This window comes from Sphaeramia orbicularis, chromosome 20 (genome assembly GCF_902148855.1).
Source record: "Sphaeramia orbicularis chromosome 20, fSphaOr1.1, whole genome shotgun sequence".
Taxonomy (NCBI): Eukaryota; Metazoa; Chordata; class Actinopteri; order Kurtiformes; family Apogonidae; genus Sphaeramia; species Sphaeramia orbicularis.
Genome location: NC_043976.1, coordinates 4,019,859 through 4,041,440, shown reverse-complemented (window position 1 = coordinate 4,041,440; position 21,582 = coordinate 4,019,859). Strand labels below are relative to the sequence as shown.

General features: G+C 38.5%; 1 protein-coding gene and 1 long non-coding RNA gene across 3 annotated transcripts in view; both read left to right on the top strand.

Annotated features, from left to right (window-relative positions):
* The window catches only part of kcnh2b (potassium voltage-gated channel, subfamily H (eag-related), member 2b), a 463,037-nt gene that overhangs the window by 380,715 nt on the left and 60,740 nt on the right, over positions 1-21,582 (top strand). The gene's annotated exons all lie outside the window — the stretch shown is intronic.
* Positions 320-21,408, top strand: LOC115410974 (uncharacterized). Its single transcript, XR_003934161.1, has 3 exons — positions 320-332; positions 5,334-5,337; positions 21,301-21,408. It is a non-coding gene; the product is annotated as an uncharacterized LOC115410974 (long non-coding RNA).

The following is a 21,582-nucleotide window of genomic DNA, read 5'->3' as shown; positions in this document are numbered from 1 at the left end:
CATCCACTGCTACAGCACAGTTAACACAAAAGGAGATACAAAGATGAACCGAATCTCTCTGGAAAGCATGGTTGTTGTGATCATACACGCAGAGAGAAATACAAACAACAAATTGAGGTTAGATCTTCGTGCCTCTTGTCTCTCAAATACATCCAATAGTTCCGGATCAATGGTCAAACACAGAGCACATTTTCACCTACTCTGCAGAGTATGTAGTCGTGATACAGGCTGGCAGTCAGATATCCAATTTTGGCTCTGTCTCTCTCTTTCTCGCTTCTTCTCTCTCTTTTTTTCATTCTCTCTTCCTCCTACACAGCTTTCAGACAGGCCCTGTTTGACACCTGAAAGCACCCTTAGTTTTAAATGTACCTGCTGCCAATGTTAAAAGTTATGCAAGACTTTAGCAAAGCCAGAAATAGGACAAAGCTGCAGATCCATATTACATTAGATGTGTGTTTCTTTTATAGCAATTAAAAAGAAGATCCTCCCTCACAAATCTACAGTACCTTTAGATGCCTGAAGTGTAGTGCCAGTAGTCATTAACTTGGAACTACATTTATAATACCACCTACTGACATCTTAATTTTACATCTACCAGATAAAACACACTAGTAATTGATGTTTACCGAGGCAGTCATTCCACAAATCATAATATCTTACAATGAAATAACTGGCAGTTTGCTGCTTTTACCTTAAGTGTCCCCAGTTTGACTCATATCATCCCATTATCCAGAGTCTAATTCTTGGACTTCCTTGCTAACATTTCCCTCCCATCACTATTTTGTAGTAGATTATTTCCTCTGCAGGGAGATACTGTACAGAGTAAACTGAGCAGAGATACCAGTAAGGTGATACCTGTGATCACAAAATCCTTGCTACTCATTCATGCACACTGTGGGCAAGAAGTTAACATCCCCCAGGTTCCATTCTCTTCTGATGAAATTATCCAACCTGGGACTTGTCAGAAGAGACCTATTAAGAGTCCCAGCAAGCGTACAGAGAAAACTCTCTTCTGAAGGATTTTAAGTAAATCACATTTCCTATGCAGGGTCACTGCTAACTGGACTTGATAAGAAGGTTATTCAGATCATTTATTTGAAAAATTGTGGTCAGTGTCACAAAATAAGTCCGACAAGTCCTCATATACACAGATATGTCCTAAAATACACCTTTGTCTATAGAAATTACAAATTAGCGTTCAGTTCACACACAATGTTAATATTAGGTCATTGGAAATAAACCTTTTTAGCTCCTTCCTGGGTGAAGGTATTTAAAAACTGTTTTTGGGTAGGCCTTCCAAAAATGATGGTGTGTGTTGGGAAAACATATTGTGGGTTATTTTGTTTCAGTTTCATGATGGAGTCAGGTGAAAGAATTGAGGTGATTAGGGTGATGTAGAAAGAAGTCAGCTCTGGATAACCCCAGGAAAGGGGACTCTGTGTTGGTGAGTGGATTTGGAATTGTCAAAAGTCATGTTTTTTGTGATCATTTGGTTCTATGTTTCCTCTTGACTATTATGTTTGATTGGACGTTCCTAACAGTCTATGCTATTAAGCATATTTTAGGATTGTAACCGAGGAGAGTTCACCCATGGAGAGAGTTTTTGCTTTGTAATGTCAGAGTGTCTTATACTTTGACACAAAACACTTTTCCAACCAGACTCTACTGCTTAATATTTCCCCTGTATTAACTTCAGTCTGGTGATGGCCCTGGTTATTCTCTTCTTATGTTGAAGAAAACCTTGGGGGTCTGTCAGTACATACTGCTCAAAGTCTGCAATGTCCACATATTTGTACTGTATTTAACTTTTTTATTGTGTGTGATATTGAGTAATGGCTTCACTTACATCACAGATTACACATATGATTCCCCTTTCACCATTTTGGCAATACTATAAGGCCCATTTATAGTCACTTTACCAATGAAAATAGTTACATCTGTTTCAATCAAAGAAGAGGAAAGCCAAAAATAACAAACATGTCAATGATAGTGGAGGTATTACTAATGCTGATTCAGAATGTTATTTGTCGTAAATGTGTCGGTAGTTTTTCACCAATTCACACAGTTGCCTTCCAAAAAGTTCTGCCATTTCTGGAAGTTACTGTCTTGTCAACGCTGCCCCCACGATTTCCAGCAGTACTGCTCCATTTCCTTCAATTTAATAAGCATCTGCAAGATTTGAGAGGACAGACAGAAATACAGACATAATGGATGCAGAGGACAGACATATACATATGAGTATTTAACCTAGAGAAGAAATGGGCCTTTAGTTGGGTTTTTTTGAGTTTATAAGCCCTTAGACTGTTTGAACTGCAGCATCCATTACTATCGATTATAGCTCAGGGGATAGTCTTACTGATTGTACTATAGTTACTGAAGTAAATTTAGTAAAATTACTTACAAATATTGAAAGTAAGTATTCAAGAGCAAGATGAGGGAAAGTAGGTGCTTTCACTTTTTAGAATGTTGCAGCTGTATAGATCAGAGGTGTAGTTAATTCACAATTTCTGTCATTGTCAAGTTCAACATTCAGCTAGAGCTACATTTTTTAAACTATAACAAGACCCCAGAGCGTCAGTCATAGACGAAGCCCAAATAACTGTAGAGGTAGATTAACTCCACACACTCACATAGACACACAAAGCCACATCTGATATCTAAAGCGGTGTGATGAAGAGAGCAGAACGATAGAAGAGGACATACTGGGGTGCCAGAGGAAATGGTGTAACTACGGCGTTCCCTGGCACCCACTCATGTACAGTACACCATGCCTGAAGCAATTTGCAAAGACACACTGTTCTCCAGTGTCTGCTCTGCAGTGTGTGTCTGTGAGGATTCTGTTGGTTTCTGTAAATCGACTTAAGATTCTGGTGTAGACCAGCTCTAAATGTAAAGTGTCATGAGATAACTTTTGTAATGATGTGACGCAATATAATTACCTCCGCCAAGGAGGTTATGTTTTTGCCAGGGTTTGTTTGTTTGTTTGTCTGTTTGTTTGTTACCTCCGCCAAGGAGGTTATGTTTTTGCCAGGGTTTGTTTGTTTGTTTGTTTGTCTGTTTGTTTGTCTGTCCGTTAGTGTGCAACATAACTCAAAAAGTTATGGACAGATTTGGATGAAATTTTCAGGGTTTGTTGGAAATGGGATAAGGAAGAAATGATTAAATTTTGGTGGTGATCGGGGGTGGGGGGGCCCACGGGGGGGGGCACTGATCGTTAGTGTGCAACATAACTCAAAAAGTTATGGACAGATTTGGATGAAATTTTCAGGGTTTGTTGGAAATGGGATAAGGAAGAAATGATTAAATTTTGGTGGTGATTGGGCGTGGGGGGGCCCACGGGGGGGGGCCACTGATCAGCCTTGGCGGAGGTCTGCGCTCTCCAAGTGCTTCTAGTTAAAATTGATTTGATTTGATATTGACTGTATTTGGAATCCACCTCCTGCTTCATACTGATGACTTACCTGAAAAAAGTGGGTGATGGAAACTATCATTTCATTTACATTTACATTTTGGCAGACCCATTCCATTAGTGGAATTGGGTTGTCTGCCAAAACCATTGTAATAGTGATACCGCAACTCACTTGTTTTTATTGTTATTATTACTGCTGTTTGTACTACTACTACTAATAGTAGTGGTGGTGGTGGAAGTGGTAGCAGTAGTGGGGGGAGTCCAACCACACAGCACTTTTTCCATTTCACTGGATCCAAATCATTTATTGATGAAAAGAAATTATACTGCAAGAGTTTGACCGCCAAAATGTACATGAGATGGTTTCACTACAGAAGACGGCCCACTCTGTGGACTGTGGACTTGTGAAATGCAGAACAGCTCAGTCCAGTTTTGTGACAGCAGTAATGCATCATATGGGTTGTCATCAAGTTAATGAATCATTCCAAGATGCAACCCATTTACATGTGAGCTGTCGTGGAATTGATGTACTTTAAGTTGTGTTTCAGCCACATTATGACCACAGAAACCAGAACATGTTCCCTTTAAAATGTTGTTTAATCACACTTCCTCTGTTACAAGACTAACTCTAACTATAATCATAAGCAACATTAATGAACTTCCAAAGTGTTGTTGAATACCTTTACTCTTGCTCCCATGTTCTTCAGTGTCTCTCCTCTGTTTCTCTACATTTTATACCACTAGCTACCCTAAGAAGTGAAGATTAGCTAAAAACAAGAGATGACTGGATTCCAGCACAACACAGAGTCCAACATAAACTCCACATAAGGACAAATGCATCTACAAGTCTTAATGCCAGTCAGACAATCAAAAAAAAAAAAAAAAAAAAATCACTTTTGTTGTGTTCTGTGAATATGTTAGCCTGGTAACCCTTAGTTCAATGTACATTACAGTAGATAGAGAGAGTGGAATATGGTTCTAATCTAGTATCTATAAGTGAAATAAATCAGTCTTGGCACCTAACAATATCAAATAGGTCCCCTCCCTCCATGTCATAACACTAAAACTGATGCTAAACTTCAATTCTTACTGAACTGCTATGCTATTGAGTATTGAAAATGCCTGATTTCTTTTCAGTACCTATGCAGCACACACATTTGGCTTTCATGCATTTTTATTTCATGAACTGACAGCTTCAATTTGTGATTATTTAGTAGTTTTTGTTGTAAAACTGCTTTGAGGGCTTTGAATGCAGGTTATCTGAAAAAATTAAACCAATAATTCATACTGTAATGCGTTATAATTTTCTTTTCCACAATGGGAAGTACAATAGATTATTGTTTAGGAAATGGTATCAGCACAGTTTGTTTTTTTTTTTCAACATAGCTACATCACATTAAAGACAAAGGCAGAATCATTTTACTGTATGTTTGGATGTAGTCATGCCTACTCATTTCACTGATTTCTGTGGTGGTTTATGTGGGTGCTTTTTTGTAAATATGTATTCTTTATTTTCTATGTCTGTGTGCGCTCACATCACGAGGCGCTTAGCCCTCACCAAAGTGGAGGTGTTAATAATGATGAGCAAAGCTTCAGGGGGAGATGAAAAAAAATAGTCACACTGATATCTCCTTTGCATGTTTTCCTAGCTCAGCTTGGCTTGGCTCAGCGTGGCTGGGATTAAGAAATCTTCTGAGAAGACTTAATATGCACCCCGCCTCTGTCAACCAACTGCAAGAGAGCTGTATTTTCTGGTGAGAGGAGACACTAAGGCGATAGAGGGGGAGAGAGGAGTTGGGGAATTGAGGGGTGGGATACAGAGACAAAGAAGGTTTTGTAACTTCTCTGCACTGTTGTGATGATCAAATGTGTAACACCACCACATGGAAGTTTCATTTGAGTGTTATTAAAGTGACCACTAAAGTAGGGTGCTTTACATTTGTAGATGTTATTGAAATGTAGCTATTTTAACAAGCATAGCTGATGACAACTGTTTTTGTTACTACAGTAATGACAGAAGAGGATGTAAAAGAAGTCAGGAGGATTACCAGTAGCAGGATTAAACAGTAGTCTGACATCGGGCTGCATGAAATTGGAAAAAACTGACACTGCTATTTTTTTTAACCCTGCGAAATGTATTGTGATATGAAAAAATACTCAGGAGGATATAATAGCTGTGTGGTGCCAACATAAATGGTCAAACAAATTAGTTGTGTTACCTCTCGTTGTGGCAACAGGTGCAAGGCACTGTCAACACAGAACACTTGTTTCAGTATCATCCTTCTTGTAGCCAAATAAATTCCAGATAACTGATGTTGCTTTTCTTTTTGGCACCAAGTCTTTGTTTTTGGTGTTTTTCTGTTGTTCATCGCGCATTTTTCAATGTTGTTACCAGCGACTCACTCCACGTGCAGGGACGTGGTCTGCTTCAGCACACTGATTAAGATTTATTGTGATTGGTGGATCGCTGTGCGCAGTATGTGTCAGGTACTCAGGTTGGAATTAGATGAGAACACGTTGAGTTCATTTGCCTCCTACATTGCAGGACCTGTGATATGACAATTGCACACACATACATCACAATGACTATTCTCAAACGATATATTGTGCAGCTCGAAACTGATATGCAGGCAAAGAGTGAGAATTAGCAACAAGATCAAGATCAAGGAGTGTGGTTTCTGGCCCAGTTTGCAGCTGATATACGTGTCCCCTCCATCCTTACACAGAATGGAAGTCCAATTGCAGGAGAGTAACTTCCTCTACGTTGTAGTACTCAACAACAGCTGTGATTGTTTTCAAGAGGTTTTTACACTGAGAGGTGTCTGAGGTTAGTGCAGCACAGCTGAGTCAGAGGCACTAATGTACAGACGTTTGGCAAAGAGAAGGAGGAGGTGCATGTGGAAGTCGTCTGCAGCAGCAGGTCGTGACAAACTGGCAATTAAACTACTTGAGCCCAATAGCTAGACATACAGAAAGGTCCCAGACCCTTTAAGAGCCAGAGCTAAGGGCAACAACCATGTTTTGAGACTGAAGCTGATGTAGATTTAGTTTGCTGGTTCCACAATGTCCTGACTCCAATTCAAACCATCAACTTCTCCTTGAAACACTAATAATTATTCTTCAGGATTGCATATGGTCTCATTCATTTGTCAAGTGTACTTGCCATCATTTTGTAAATTATTGGTCCATTAATAACTCGGACTAGAAGCAGGCTATGATGTCTGCCATGTGGGCTTTGATTGGCAGGTCTGATTGACAACTAGCTCACCTGCTGAGTCAATCGTTCAGACCTTCCATTTATTGAAGAGTGTTTTATTTCCTGACAGACAGTTTGTGGTTAAGAAGTTACACTAAAAAAGACTTTTAGAGGATTTTGTTATGTAAATGTTCCTTGGATTTTATTAATACTAAATTACAATACTTGGCCTGTTTTCAAAACTTAACATTATTAGCTACTTTAACATGAATTTGGTTTTGAGTTGCATTGTCTGTCACCAAGCTTGCTAAAGTCTTCATGTATTATGCAAAGTTACATTACTGTTATCAAACACAACTGCACTGCTCGTTGGTGTTTAATATTATATTTCACTGTTAGTGTCAGTATCTGTTTTTTCTAGTTAACAATAGTCTTAGCTTAATGAGTTTAACCATTTGCTTTAATTCTCTGCTTTACACTCTTTTTACCCCATTTGTGGGGTTTGAAGTATTGTGGAATGTTCACAGTATTGTGGAAACTGTAGTTCAGTGCTGACTCTGCATAATAATCTTCTGTCATAGTTGAACTATACACATGCCTTGACTGGATGAATAAAGTGGAATAGTATTGTAGATTTAGGTGAGTTAACCAATATTACTCCTCTTAAACCAAAGCTTTCTGTTTGCATCCTATCTATGTATGTAGGTATGTAGGTTATCTTACAGAAAATCTGTTGATAGGTGTAAAGCACTTGAAATCATCCTCTGTTGTTGTTGCTTTTACACATGAGCTGTGGCAGTGGCTGCCACTGGGCTGACTCATCCCACTTTCGTCCTTTTTCAACATTTAAATGCACCACATGATCAGATGAATTTGGGAAATCTATTACTCCCTTGCTAAATTTATTTTCATGCATTTTCAGGGTGTTATTTGTGTTGAGGGGAGGCTGAAATGAAATTTTTAGAGTGCAATATCAAGAAAAGTCCCTCTGGATGTTGCCGCATTGCTTAATTAGCAATCTGAGCCCTTATTTATGCTTAAGGAGGTAAATGTTTGACTGTTGAAATGTTTTTACTGAGCCTCTGAAACACTTCTTTTAGTTTGGATATATATTTGTAATGTGAGCATATGTTACTGCTTGCTGTTCTTTGCTGATAGAAGCCTCACAGGATTTTTGACTGACACAAGGAACATGCATTTAGGGATTAACTCAAAAGATGTTTGTAGATGTTTGTTTTTGACTTTGAAAAAGCTTTGAAATTGATGTGAGTATTCAAAAAACAGCACTCAATGTGTTTTTGTTTCCTCTTCATTCCAGCGATTTCCATAAGATGTAATAGTGATATGATATCTCAGTCACCAAAAATGGCTTCTCAGGCTCATTCAAGTGCATGTGCAGTATACACAGGTGAAATATGCTCAGTGAAGCAGCATGCTGTGAGACAGGCTCTGTACACATGTACCACTGCAGAAGACCATGGCATATGTAAAGCGCAGTTGTGTGTATGTTGAATATTTTTGCATCTATTTATGCATTGATGTGTTTGTGCTAGATACAATAGATCATAGGCTACTTCTTGTCCCATTCTACTTAAACACATATAGTACACGCTGTCTGCTGAAACACACACCCACAGTGATTTCCATTTGTCATCATGCATGCACGTGTTCACCCACATGCACACATGATCTCACTTGAATGTAAGCACTAGTGATTACACATACTGTATGTAAAGCAGCATGTGTAACCATCCTCCAATGGGTCGCACATCAGTGTTAGATCAAGTAGCTGTGTTGTAAATTGTAAAAGCATCCATGCATAGAGAGCACTGGACCAAATCTCTTCATCCGTTTCTCAGCCCTACTTCCTCTCCCAACCTCTCTGTGGACCAACAATAGGAGCGGTTGATGTGAGGTGTCAAACTCATATTTTCTCAACAGTGGTACTTCATCTGACAAGGCCTTATTGTTTTCAGAATAACATGTGTATTTTTGTATTGTATTTGTCTATATAGACCCAAGGTTCATGATGCACCTTTGGCGTTTTAAAGTATTTCTTGAAGTTTTCATCCAAAGGGTCATGTGTCTTAAGCAGAAGAAAGGTCATAAACTAGAAAACAGTGTTGCCAATTTAGTGGCTTTCTTGCTAAATCTGCTTACATTTAAGACCACTTTAATTTTTTTGAGTTTGAGATGTGTTGGAGTGGGTCCTTCTACTTCTATGTCTTATTATCTATCCATTTTGTCCACCATGCCATTTGTCATCATATCATATCCAAAGCAGCACTATAAAACCTTTCAGCCTTGTTCCAGTAAACTACTGACGATACTTAAAAATGCTCTTTCAGTGATGCCATTTCATTGCACTTCTCTATTCTGCTATTTTCTTAGTGGGACCTGAATAGAGAGTCAGTGCCACCAACTGCTTATGTTCAGGGCCGTAACTTGCATTTCCACCATCCACATTTCAGTGAGTATCTATTGTCATTAACATCATCACAAAAAATTCATCCCTGTTGAGGGCATATTTTGGTTTTAAGCCACATGAAAAATAAGCTTAAAAATCAGACCAATGGCCCTGTAGCTTACTGGCCAAATTAAAAGCTTTGGGAAATGTATCCAGATGCCATTTATTATCACCCAGTTCTGTGTATTTATTCTATTACAGAAATAGCCCATGTTTTGGTCATATTCCAATCAGATCTGTAAAAAATTCAAATTCCAACTTGATATCATTGATACTGATTTATTGCATCAATCCACTTCCTATCTGTTATGATGGGAAAATTTTTCAAAGTGGCACCAAATCCAGAATCAGATCTGGGTCAAAATAATTTCAATACCTTGTTTTGACATCATCATAATGAAGCTGTATACCAAGTTTGAAGTCAATCAGAACTGTAGTTTCGGAGAAAAAGACGATTAAAATGTTTTCCCCATAAGAGCCCATGTTAAATTTTCCGTAAGTTCCCGGATCCAGAAGAAGATCCTGATCAGCATGTGGACATTATGTTTTGGTCATCTCCCCATCAGGGCTGGACTGGAGAAATTTACACTTGATATCATTTATATTTACTGAGTTATTGCATCGATCCACTTCCTATCTCTTATAATGGGGACATTTTTCAAAGTCGCACCAAATCCAGAATCAGATCCGGATCCGAATAATTTCACTAACTTTTGTTGACATCATCATAAAGAAGCTGTATACCAAGTTTGAAGTCAATCAGAACTGTAGTTTCGGAGAAGAAGACGATTGAAATTTTTGTTACGGACGACAGACGACGCTGACGCCGACGGACGCCGCATGACGACAATAGCTTACGGCCTGTCAGCCGGGAAGCTAAAAACAGCTTAAAGGAAGCCATCTGCAGCAAAAAGGTGGTGCTCAAAACATTAATATTATGAATCTAATAAAACATCTGTTGATCCACCAGCCCACCCTGTTGACCTTCTTCATAAGGTTATGTGTGTTAGTACAGTTCCTCTAAATTCACGTTGTAAGTCAAGATATTTCAAATATATTAAAATCTGTATTAAATAATTTGATTTTAATGTGGTTTTTACACAAACTTAATGTCCCTCATTAATTGGTTAAAAAAAACATCCTCTCATAGATCTCTAAATATGTAAATATTCTTTATTTCATAGCTTGTAATGTGAAATAAGACTATTTCCTGGGGTTTTTTCTTGCTAAGTTGTAGGTAAAGTGTAGGACTTACTTCGGCCACCATTCATATTCAGTGTTTTGTCAAGATTTCTATTTTAAACAGTGACAGAATAATCAATGCTTATGTGCACAATATTACATGAGTCTGTAGTACAGAGTATCCAAGCCTTGAATATTTGTTTGCACTGCATGAATCATGCATGGCCAAACTTTTCAGACTTAGGCTTTCTTTAAGTTCCTGAATTTTCTAAGCTGTGTTGATACAGTTCTGGTGATATGAGCTGAAGGAAGACTGGTATGAACAGTAACAGAACAGAGAACGCTCATATAATATTCATGGAAATAAATACATCACGGAGCTCTAAAGCATACTGCACATACTCAGAACATACCATGAGTCCTTCATTCAGTATGTTTCCCTCTGTGACTTCAAACACACCAGCATCTTTTATTCAAGTGGCCTGGTTCCTTAGTTTGAATGTAATGCATGATGGCATCCTCTGATCACATGCAGCTTCCTTTAAAGCCACATGAACAGCAGCTATAGTCTGCACTAAACCCCATCAGCATAGCACAATATGGACTCCATGGGATGTTTATTGTAAAGCTTTATACAAAACAATATTTATTCGTTTGTTAATTGTATTTTTAATTTCTGCAAATCTGAGAGATACAGCAATAGCATCTTGTAGGAACCTTGTTTTCAGGTTTAATCTTCTAATGCATTTGTTAAAGTGCAGTTCCTGGACTTAGGGCCACTGGATCTGTGGCTTGAATACTCACAGATGAAAGCCATTTCACACACACACACACACACACACACAGAGAGAGAGAGAGAGAGAGAGAGAGAGAAGAGATTAGAAACTTAAGCTAAGAGTCAACTCTGAAGACTAAAAAGTCTATAGATATCTAGTGCTATAGATTAATGCTTAAATGTAATGTGTGTGAATTTTTGTGTCTATAAAGACCGTATGTCTGTCTCCAGCTGCGCAGCTTGTGGTGTTCCATTGCTACTCTCATCTTTCCTGTCTTCACAATGAAAGGAAGAAGAGATGGATAGAGGAAGGGGAGGGGAAGCAGGAAGAGATCGAGACAGAGACCCATAAAGGGTAAAAAGAGAGACAGAGATGGAGCGAGATGAGATCATGAAGAAGATTCAGGGACAAAGACGGAGGGAAAGTAAATCCAGAGAGAGAGGGAGCAACCTCCCTAAGCACTGATAGTGCTGATGAATATTGGAGGAGAAGGCTGCGGTGAGGAGAAGGAGGAGGAGGAGGAGGAGGAGGAGGAGGAGAGACAGAGGGAGAGATGGGGGCTGAGGAAATATGCTCCTTTGTTATGTCTTAATGGGAACTGTCAGAGCTGGAGAGAAAAAGGTCAGCCAGGAAGCCAATCGTGACGGCAGGGAGATCTCAAACTGATACACAAATACACATAGTGATGCACTCATACCCATGCATGTGTGAAATCACAAGAATGGATTTCTCCTGTATACATACACACACACACACACACACACACACACACACACACACACTCACTCACACACACACAGGTTGTCATAACTGCCATGGATGATCAAATACTGAATTTGGATTTTACAGTAATAGTTTAATATTCTGCACTTAGTGTCTTTACTATGTCACATAACCACTTAAAATGACAGTAGACTCACTGATAAAAGGCTCTGTTGTTGTTATTAATTAATGTTGTTAAAAAGTTATTAATATTTATTTGTTTTGTATTCTGATATGTTTGGTTACAGAGGCACATATTATTCACTGAAAGAAAAAAGTTATTGTAATTACACAATTAGGATATGGTAAATGTGAATACAGTTATCGAACAATTATGTTTTTGAGAAACATCAACTTTTGGGGTGCTGATTAATTTTTCTTTTATTCATTAACCATTTGAAGAAGATTTGAAGAATGTCAGAAAATATTGAAACACTACAACAACTAAGTCCAGGCAATGCCTTTTTTAATTCAGCCAACATTCCCAATACAAAAAAGTCTAGAGGTAACCACAAAGTAACCATTAAGTATGGCTAAATACAACAGTTGACTGTACATCCCTCCATGTCATATCAGTTTATCAATCATCATGTGCAATAATAGTGTAAATGTGTAAATAATATGTATGTATGTATGTATGTATGTATATATGTATGTACAGAAAAAATGAATTTAAATAGCAGATACTCTTTTACATTTCCCATTTGTTTTCTGTTTTTGCTGCAGTAAACACTGAAATTTCTACACAGTGGAATTTTATCTTATCTTCTCAACACTAATATGAGGTTAAGTTGGTATTTTGCATTAACTTAGCTAAGGGAAATAGGTACATCAGTTCATGCAGCTATTTCATTAGAATAAAGTGATGACACATCAATAAATGTCACTAAACGTGAAGAAAACTTACACTTCTGTCTGCCTGAATCACTTCAGTTTATTTGTATCAAAAAATACTCATCAAATCACTAGAATAATCACTTATTTTTACAGCTGTACAGCTGTAACTGCAGTTATAACGTTGTAAACCTTTGTTTTTATTCTGTAAAATCATCATCCTTTTTGTAAGAGTCTTATTATATGAATCACAAAAACTGTTGGGACTCTTAGAATTTAACTCCCTGTAATCAGACTTAGGCCTTTGTGTTGCAGCCACATTTTTGTAGATTTTGTGCGAGTCAATGCCTCAGGTCATCAATATTTCATCAGAGTAATCTGGCATTCTCTCCACTCGCCTGTTCTTTCTAGAAAAGCCCACTGTCGACTGACTGTGAACTTATCAGCTGACACTGTCTAATAATAACACGTTAGTCTTTTGGTGAAAGATAAAGCCGCTGGCCAATGTCAGAACCGTATGTCCCATATGTGTGCCTGCAAAACTGTGTGTGTGTATTTTTGTTGTTAAAAGGGCCTCTAGTCCTTTATTCAAAATGTGTAAGGGTCACATTAAGGCTGTGAAAAGGTTAGGGTGGTATTAGTCATTCTGAGGACAGACCCAAGTGTGTGGTGACAGGAGAAGCAATGAAAGAGATCTGGCTTTCCAATATTATGTATGTGGGTGTGTATTTGTGTCTGAATGTTTTGTCTTTGTGATCCTGCCTCATCCAGCTTGTACACAGCTCTCTGTACGTACAAGAATTTTTCATTCTATATGTCATGTTGGCATTGAAATAGATGCGCATCATTTGACTTCATACTGTTTCTGCCCCATTGAACAGTGAACACCATCACACCAGTGAACCATCCTCATACAAAATTCCCATTTGACTTTTTTTTTGCTGCCACCTGTATGAGGCTTGTTCTGATATCTAGATTACATTTTTAGACTCAAACTAGTTAATGTACATGCTCTTGGGACAGTACATTCACCATTTTTGATCTGGGTTATAGTTCAAAATACAGATGGCCCAGGGACAATGTGGGATAATATTTTTATGTTGGTGAAATCCTTTGCCTTATTATTATTTATTTTAATACCCCATGGTATAAATTAATTGTTCTTTAATTATTTATGTACTATATGTAAGGGTTGTATTTTATGGGTCTTAGTCATGGGTGTTTCACTTAGACCTACCTGTACCCATACCTTAGTCCCAAAAAGAAATCTACAAATTTAGTGTGAATATGTAATTTTTGGTTCCATTTTTGCCATATCAGCTTGTTGTACTTTGGCAGCCTCATCCTAAAGATTGAATCCAAGTGACTTCAATTTTAGGTTGTGTCATCTCCAGACATTTGCAATAAAAATGTATCTAAAAGGTAACTGTTCATTGAAAACAGTGTTTTCAGTATTTGACCACTACTGTCACATCGTGCCCAGGAGCATTTAACTGCTTTGACCATGATGTAGTCACAGACAAGGAGTGAAGACATGTATGTATACACCAGTAATATCCCTCCTCCCCAATGTCAGCAAAGACCAGATCATTGTTGGTTACAGCTTTGATTTATCAATAATTATTAGTTGATGTTCTATGTTTTATTATTAACAACTGTGACCAATAATTTGGTTCCTCCTCTCTAAACATTTTTTTTTCCTCAGCCTTAAATCTCCACTGATGTCAATGGACAGTTATTCCCAAGTATTATGACCAACTCTCACTCAAATGTTAAAGTTTTTCACTGCTCTGGAGGCCAAGGTATCTTATAAAATTGGAATTATTGAAACTGGAGACAAAATAAGACAGATTGCTCAGTTTGAGACCAGGTCCAGGCCTGGAATGATTTCCCTCTTTTATCAGATACTGTTTCACTACAAAATACTTGTGAAAATGCCTGTTTGAAAGAGCCAAGTGTCTTTTAGGAGCCAAACAGAAACATCAGAAATGCCCTTACAGAGCTGTAGTCCAAGCAACAATGAAAAAGTACACTCATAGAGCACTGTATTGTGCCACATTGAACTGCATTGTATTAAATGTACTCACATTGAATTGTACTACATCACTGTAAAGGTGAACAAACAATGTACTGCATCAGCCTCAATAATGGAACTGCGCATTCCTTATTTACTAGATAATACATTGATAATATGTGTCTATAACAGACCTCATCTACAGGTGGGTCGGATTATTTGGAATGCATGTGCATTTAGACATGAATTTTATATGTGCTTGTACAGAAAGCAGTTTAATTGTCAGATATTTCCTGATGAAAAAGGGATGATTAGAAGCCATATATTGAGTCAAATTAAGTGCATATACTCTACACCATGACCAGACATGGTTTCATATTGTATTATTAAATGTTTGTCAAAGAAATAAACATACCTGTTGCCTCCAAACAATAATTGTGCTGCTTGTTCACTGTTGCTTTGTTTATGGAGGTAATTGAAGATGCTGAAATTTTTATGTGCTCCCTTTAGCTGGTGTTTGAACACTCTGCTTGCCAGGACAGGCTTCTTCTGAGCAGGGACATGAATGAGAGTAGCTGTTTGACTATGTATAAAATATTGATCAGTTGTTCATGTTGAAATATTGACCATGTTTGCAGAGGGTTTCCAAGCATCACAGAAGGGAGAAATCGAAGAAATGTATTGGAAAAATCCAAGTCTTTAAAAAAACACGATGTACAAAACTGAAATTTAACCAAACTTTGCTAAAATTGCTCTTTTTTTAGACTTCTACAGGCATGTGTAGAAGGCTTTATATAAGGCTTTATTGGAGGCTTCCTCCCATCATTCAGTGACATTCACTTAATATGTTAACTGATCAATTTAAAATGCAAATAGATGTGAATGTAACATTGAATGGTTGTTTGTCTGTATGTCAGCCCTGTGATACACTGAAGACACTTGCAGAGTGAACCCCACCTTCACCCATTGGTAGTTGGAATAGACTCCAGCACCCCTGTGACCCACTTGAAAATTAAGCATTTTGGAAAATGAGTCACTGCATAATAGAATTAGAAATGTGAGGATGCATTCCATGTTAAGTCTGCGTGCACCACAGAGATGCCACACACATTAAACAACACAGACTGGCATTTGTGCGTAAGTGGAGTGTCACTGACCATCCTCTCTTAGGTTACACAGCTTTGTCAGTGCCATTCTTCTGTTACTTTTATCAGCCTTCTTACTATTTTTCTCCCTGATATCCATCCCCCTCCTGTCTGATTTTCCAGCCTCCTGTCTGTTTCTCCAGCCTCCTATGGCTCACTCTCTCTTTCACACATTCTCTTCTTTTTGTTCAGACTGTGTGCAGTCAAGCTCAGTATTCTTCCTCCTTTTCCCCTTCTCATCTTCTGTTCTCTCCATCTTTTTGTTTCATTCCCTACAGCAGATCAATATCATGTGGAAGCAGTGATGTAACTTCACACTTTGGCCTGAGGCAGTGCATCTCACACACAGAGAAAAACACAATCCAGTTCAGTGGTCTTCATTAGAGAACTTACTCAGTTAACAAACTTACTGTCTGCTTACATATATAACCATACACTGACATTGTACTTAAAGGTTTAGTGTGAAGGATGTAAAGGCATCCAACTGCAAGAAGCAAATATAGTATTCATATTAACGTGTTGATCCATCACCGGAAAATAACAATTGTGTTTTCATTACTTCAGAATGAGATACTGGAGTATATATTAGAAGAGGGAGTGGGACCCTCTCTACTATGTTTATACAATATTTCGGGCAGTTGGCATCCAGTAGGTACATTACAAACCAAACACTGGTTATGTTTTTAGTGACAGCTGGGTAGAGTATAGAGAACTTATGTCAGTGATACTTACAAGTGCAACAGCAACAACACTAAGTCTACATCCATTTTGCATGCTTCTTTTTTTTTTTTTTTTTTTTTTTTTTTTTTTTTTTAGCTTTTTCCATTCTTCAAAAGTTCGACCAAGGCAGACTTTTGTCTTGTTCCTGGTTTGGTCACTGTAAATTTGGACAAATATCCACCAGTCCCCTACCTACCAACGTCCATAAAAGAAAATTCCAAAAATAATGAAATGTGGAACTGGGGGGAATTTTTCAAAGTGTATAGGTTTTTTTTTTATACACCCTGTATAGTGTCTATGTCTAGGTATTATTTATTCCTCCTGCCTCCCGAGCCATTACATCAAAAGCTCATTTTGATGTAAATCCAAATGACAAATAAAGTCTGTCAATGTCTATGTTTAGTAAGTGCTTTAGCTAAATACAGTAACCTTCTAACACATAGTTGACCTTAATAACAGCTAACTTGTCCGGTCATGTTTTTCATTTTCAGTCTCCTCCCTCGTGTGGCATTTCTATTCTCAAGAAATGTTTCCTGCACATGCATAGCAGCATCAAAAAAAGTGCACACGTACACAGTTAAATAATATATGTTCTTTACGTCTCACATTCATGTTTATTATTTTGTAGTTTCTTTAGGCGTGGGAATCATGATTCTGTTCTAGCCATGGATTCACTAAAATAGATCTGTGTTTTAATTGACAGAAAAGGGAGTACTAGTTTGTGACTAATCAGGAGTAGAGGACTCAGTGTTGCTGTATAACTGCAGGGTCTATGGAATGAACATAGCTGGTTAGAACTCACACAAAATTTGTAATAGCAAATAACTTCATATGGCATCACAGTATATACAAAGTACTGGTCTCCCAATGCTGATCAGTCATCTTGAGAATCTAAAACTTGTATTGGCATCATTATGAAGTTATTAACACCTTCCCAGTGACTGTCATGTCTTTTCTTTTGTTTGGTTGTTTTGGATCTCACCTCAATACAAAATAAAATTCTGAAAGACATATATACAGAGAAATATTCACAGAACATATACTGTGTATTCGTGTGCTGTTAGATCCATGATGTGAAGCACAAAACTCACAATTGTCTGTGTGTATGTTCACATCTATAAATGACCACGGACAGAAACAAACAGCAACCACAAGTGTGTGTAAATATGGAGCTCTCCAGGAGTCGGTCTAATGAGCAGCCACTTTGAATTTTTCAGCAAACAACCACAGGAGAGGTTGGTTGGTGGTTAGTGGTTTGACTCCTCCATTGATGTTGTAACTCTGCAAATGTTTCTGATCTAATGGTAACCGAGTAGGAAAACGCAAGTTGTTGATCTTCAGTTGAAAGTATTCATTGTATATGTTATTATATGACTTTGACAACATTAAAGCACATCATGTGAAAGCCTTTGCATGGAGGTTTAGGAGAGACCCACAGGAAGCATATTAGAGAGTGTCATATGACGCAACACTCCCATGATGCTTGGAGCCACTGGAAAAAAAGTTGTAAAAAATGTACTTTGTACTAGAATGTACTGGACTAGTTTTGTTCTTGTTCTTTTCAAGAACAAAACTAGTCTACTTGAACATCGAAAAACTACTAAGGATCAATGATGGCCTGGGCAAGTGAGAACTTATATAGACATAGCATAAAGGATAAAAATGTAAAAATAAAGCACTATCTAAAACTATATCTGTATTCACAGGAGAGAATCAAAATTACAATGTATAAAAATTGGGAACAATTTGTGAGTAGGCCAAAGTTCACATTTTTTATGAATTTTAAAAAAAAATCCCTATTTATTTATAAGGGGAAAAATTTCAAATATCTGTAGCAGCACAACTATTGGTTGAATTCATACCAAATTGGGTTTATAGATTACCAGTGACCCAGGCTACATAGGGTTGAATATTAGGAAAAGTAGGTCAGAGTTAAAATTTTAATGAATTTTTAAAATGTTTTTTTTTTCTTCTCCCATTTACTTAAAATGGTTGAAATTTCAAATGCCTATAAAACATCAATTTTGTTTCAATCTACTTCAAACTTGCCACATATATCGAGGAAATTGATATGCTGATATCGCCACATGCATAGACATGATGACATCAGCTGGATTGATGCCAAAATAAGCTACAACACATGTGAGGGGCAGGGTTTGTTTTGCCTGGCACCACTTGTTTTTTTTGTTTTGTTTTTTTTTTTCGTTTGTTTTTTTTTTTGGGGGGGGGGGGGGGTTATGCATCTACACAAGTGTTTTTTTGCCACATGAATATCACACAATGTGACGGATGGAAGCCCACTAAAACCATGCATACCCCTACCAGGCAGATGGATGGTGTGTGTGGCCTGATTGCCATCAGCTGCTGTTAACCTCAGATTGTGTCACGTTTGATAAAAGCTGCAGTGGGACTGCAAGAGCTGAACTGCAGGGTGCAGTTGGCTCTAGCAGTTCCACCTCTGAAATACTGAGATGGAAAAGTGACAAGATACAGTGGGTATAGAAAGTATTCACACCCCCTTAAATTTTCACTCTTTGTTATATTGTGGTCATTTGCTAAAATCATTTACGTTCATTTTTTTCCTCATTAATGTACACACAGCACCCAATTTTGACAGAAAAAAACATAATTGTAGACATTTTTGTAGATTTATTAAAAAAGAAATACTGAAATATCACATGGCCAAAAGTATTCAGACCCTTTGCTGTGACACTCATATATTTAACTCAGGTGCTGTCCAGTTCTTCTGATCATCCTTGAGATGGTTCTACACCTTTATTGGAGTCCAGCTGTGTTTAATTAAATTGATTGGACTTGATTAGGAAAGATACACACCTGTCTATATAAGACCTTACAGCTCACATGGCATGAAAAATAATTTCTGCTGCACTTAAGGATTCTAAGAGCACAGCGGCCTCCATAATCCTTAAATGGAAGGTTCAAGGTTACTTTATTTATACCGGTGGGTAGATTTGTTTTGCAGACATAGTGATTGCTTCTGGCATTACAACAAAACATACATTGCAAAAAGACAAACACAAGATGCCAAGCTCTCACTCACTGCCGGTCGTTGCATGCGCCCAACACAAATCTTTCGAAAGAATTACAGTGACGATAATGCAAGCACAGACATAAGACATTATAAACACAGTATACGTGGTCACGTGATGGGACTTCTTCAATGGATTCGGATGTGGGAGGGGGACAGGAGGAGAGGAAGAATGTTGTGAGGCAGACAGAGATGGGAGGGGGAGATGGGGATGGGTTAAATGCTTGTGCGTGGTGAGTCCTTGAAAGTCTGTTTGTGTATGAAAAATAAGAGACAGACTTCTGTCCTTATCAGTTCTTTCAGTCCTGTGTCTTGGCCGTGGAAGGATGTTTTGACTGCAGAGGAACAGATTAGACAAGAGTGGCTCCAACTGCTTTACCGGCTCCCAGAAGAAACAAAATTAAACGATGAAAAATGATTTGATTTCTAATTAATTTCATTATAACTCAATTTTGTTATAGCTGGGCCTCAGCATTAACTCCTCACTTCAGAGCAGGTAGATCCACCTGCACAGTTCATCCTTTTTCTCTCAGTCCTTCGATTTTCCAGAGCACATCCACGGTCTGTCCAGCGATGTAATCCAACTTTTTGTGTGAGTCCATAGCTCGTCCAGCCAGGTCTCAAAGGCAATCCTCCGACTCCGCCACCATCTGCTGTAATACCTTCACGTTGTCACTACCCACTCCAAAGTGCTCCTTAATTTCAATCGACAGCAGCGGGCTCTCTTTGTGTGCTGCTGTCTTTCCAACTTTGCAATAAACCAGGGCAACTCCAAGACCAATTAGAAGGTCATTATCAAAAATCCAAATAGGTAAATATCCTCAATATCCTCCACCGACAGAACCGACAGCCATACTACCTTCACTTGTTCCAAGCGTTGATCGCATACTGCAAGGGTTCTGTCAGGGCAGGCGGGCTCCCCCAGGCCCCTGTTCCTGGGTGAAAAAATCTTGTCAATTGCGCTGAGTGTCCAGTTGATCAATTTCATAATTTAGTTGTTCGGGAGTACAGCAAGCAGGAGATCCAAAGACAAAATCACACGAGACGCAGAGGCAAAAGCAGGAGAAAAAAAAAAACAGAGGAGGACAAGAACAGCTCAGAAACACATCTGCTTTCGACAGAGGACAGGAAGATGTTTGGGATGACCAGAACTCTTCCTAGAGCTGGCCATCCAGCCAAACTGAGCACTCATCAGAGAAGAGCCTTGGTGAGAGAGGTAAAAGAGAACCCAAAGATCACTGTGGCTCAGCTCCAGAGATGCAGTGGGAAGATGGGAAAAAGCTATAGAAAGTCAACCATCACTGCAGCCCCCCCCCCCCTCCACCAATCGGGGCTTTGTGGCAGAGTGGCCTGATGGAAGCTGCTCCTCAGTGTAAGACACATGAAAGCCTATATAGAGTTGTTCCAAAATACACATGAAGGACTCCCAGACTAAGAGAAAAAAGATTTGCTGGTCTGATGAGACCAAGATTGAACTTTTTGGCCTTAATTCTAAACAATATGTGTGGAGAAAACCAGGCACTGCTCATCACCTGCCCAATCCAATCCCAACAGTGAAGCATGGTGGTGGCAGCACCATGCTATGGGGGTGTTTTCAGCTGCAGGGACAGGATGAGTAGTTGCAACTGAAGGAAAGATGAATGCAGCCAAGTACAGAGATGTCCTGGAAAAAAAAACCTTTTCCAGAGTGCTCTGGACCTCAGACTGGGGTGAAGGTTCACCTTCCAACAAGACAATGACTCTAAGCACACACCTAACATAACCAAGGAGTGGCTTTGGAACAACTCTGTGACAGTTCTTGAATGGCCCAGCCAGAGCCCTGACTTAGACCCAATTGAGCATCTCTGGAGAGACCTGAAAATGGCTGTCCAACATTCACCATCCAACCTGACAAAACTGGGGAGGATCTGCAAGGAGGAACGGCACAGGATCCTTAAATCCAGGTGTGAAAAACTTGTTGCATCATTCCCAAGAAGACTCATGGCTGTATTAGCTCAAAAGGGTGCTTCTTCTCAATACTGACCAAAA